The sequence below is a fragment of the Scylla paramamosain genome, chromosome 21, assembly GCF_035594125.1.
Source record: "Scylla paramamosain isolate STU-SP2022 chromosome 21, ASM3559412v1, whole genome shotgun sequence".
NCBI classification, from domain to species: domain Eukaryota; kingdom Metazoa; phylum Arthropoda; class Malacostraca; order Decapoda; family Portunidae; genus Scylla; species Scylla paramamosain.
The window spans coordinates 8,135,767-8,138,266 of record NC_087171.1 but is presented as its reverse complement, the minus strand read 5'-3'; the positions used below and the strand labels follow the sequence as shown (position 1 = coordinate 8,138,266).

The 2,500-nt window shown below is 37.4% G+C and overlaps 1 long non-coding RNA gene across 1 annotated transcript in view; it reads right to left on the bottom strand.

Moving 5' to 3' along the window:
* Positions 1-1,526: 1,526 nt before the first annotated feature.
* The window catches only part of LOC135111317 (uncharacterized), a 34,555-nt gene continuing 33,581 nt past the window's right edge, over positions 1,527-2,500 (bottom strand). The window contains exon 3 of the long non-coding RNA XR_010273694.1: positions 1,527-1,966. This is a non-coding gene — a long non-coding RNA (uncharacterized LOC135111317). The remainder of the gene's footprint in view (positions 1,967-2,500) is intronic.

Here is a 2,500-nt window from a genome sequence, read left to right as displayed (position 1 = left end):
GACCCTTTTATGGGACTGGCATTTCAGTGGGCATTTTTTTTTTTTATTGGATTTTTGTTGCCCTTGGCCAGTGTCCCTCCTACATAAAAAAAAAAAAAAAAAGACCCACGAGGCAGCAGGAAGAGAAGGTTCATGGATGCATTATGGATAGATATGCCAGTAATGAGTGTAACAAGACGCAGAAGACAAAGTAAGAGTCAAGTGAGTGATCCGTTGTAGTGATCCTTAACATGAATATCCAAAAGTTGTCAAAATGTCTTAACTTTACTGTGTCCCTAAAACAGTATGGTCTCTTTCAGTAAGTGAAAATGTGTTGATCCAAAATCGTAAACTAGAAAGAGCGACTCGAGTTATGTTCTTCCTCAACTTCCAGCTTTTCTTTGTTTCTCGTTACTTCAATCAAGAGTTCAATTAACACTTCGTTGGAATCAACTGTACATTAGTCACGCGCCCCAGGTCCATTTCAACACCATGCACGATATATATAGTCTTACCTAGAGATGGTGGCGGAGCTGCCGACGTTCAGGGGAATGCGGTGTTCAGCTTCAGTGGCGTTCTATAATTAACATCTCTTACTGATCTTACACTGCGTACATTTTACTAGTCCCAGAGAAAGTTTAGGAAATTTTTCTTGTCAATTTAAAAGATAATACGAAGTTTATATGGAACTTTTTAAATTTGTTATAATTTAATTAATTAATTTATTTATTTTTCTTTTTTACGTATATAGGAGACTTGCTATGATGTAAAATCTATATGTGAATAGTCCATATAACTGAGTGTGTTCTGCCGCGTCTTGGTCACTAACGCAGGCCGACATTTGTCAAATCTCAGTGTATTCTCGTTATGTCAAGTGAGATACAGATTTATGATAAGTGAAAAAAAAAAAAAGAATGGTGCCAATGAATGATCCAACACTGACCCTGGAAATAAAAAGAAAGACACAAACCTCTGGACATCTTCACACAATTGCAGAACCAAATTAGATAAACTGTGCAACCCCTTTTCAATTATTTATTTATTTATTATTATTTTTTTTTTCAGCAGCAGCAATTAAGCATGTCGCTTTTTTTTTTCCATTGCTTGTCGTGGTCAGTCTCCTTTATACTGAAAGAGAAAGAGAAAACACAAATACACTGACATCCCTACATCACTACAGAACTCGCACAGGGTCACCGAGAAACATCGTCACTCGTGAAGAGAATGTAATTTACTCAAATTCTTCACTGAAACCTTCGCTCTGTCAACGATGTGAATCACATAAGAAAAAAATAATAAGAAGAATTGGAGAATGAAGAAAGGGAGAGAGAAAAGAAAAAGAGTACGATCTAATCTGACGCTTGGCTGAATCTATCTACAGTTTTCCTTCACTTTGGTTCACAGGAATGTTCCAGTTTATCTGACTCGATAGAAACACGATGACAGAACGGAATCTTCACATTCACAACATTACACTTTTAAGGAAAAAAGTCACAGAAAATAACGGATATTATCTAGTCATTAAAAAGGGAAAGAAAAACAACCAGTAGCTTAAAAATAATATTAATCACTAGTTTCACGGGTTTATCGTGTAGCACTTTTCCCAGCCTGCGTACAGAGGTCACTAGCCTGCCTTCAACTTTGCGGAAATGCTTGCGAAATCCTAAGTTACAAGGGTGGCAATGAAACGTTGGGGTGCACTGGCAAAGTCTCTCACGGTTCTGGGATTAATTTAAGTCTCTCAAGTCTCAGCAACAGGAAATGAGTAAAGGCACGAGCGACAGAGTACCGAGAAGGCTTGTTTGAGCTTGTTTGATGTCTTGGTAGCTGTCGCGGTGGATGAGATAACACAGGAGATCAGAGGGAGGAGGAAGTTAGAGTCTTGTTTTGCTGCACACACATGTACTAAAGTCGTCGGCGTTCAAGATTTGGAAGGAACACACTCTGGGCTGCTCACAGTGAGTCCAAGTACACCGTAGTTTGCCTCCTAATATCATGGTGAAATTTACAAAAGTTATAATGAAAAAGCACAACATTGTATGAACTTTTGCCAGGCATGACAGTATATTCAGTGCATCGTGGCATGATTGGTAGAAGGTAAGGTACGAGTAGATGGAGATAACAGAAACTGGGGTATTCCTGGGGAACCTCACTCATAGGAGAAACAACACAAGGAGGAAGGTCACGCACATCTTTTAATAGTACCAAACGTTTCGACTTTTTCTTAAGTCATCTTCAGTGGTTCTCAAGCAAGACACAAAAAAGAATAATAATCAGTCATAATATAAAACCGAAGTAAAAATGTAGGAATAAAAAAAAAAAAACTGAAAGATAGAAAAATATATAAAACGTAAAATACATAAACAATTAAGTGAAAGCTACATAATGTTTAGTGGGGTGGCAGACCATGTTATTTAACAATGTTTTTTTTTTGCTAATGCGTATGGATTCTAATGTACGTAAATCAATGTTATTACAGGAATCTATGAGCTTAAAATGTTCTGCACGAAGTTCAAGCTCA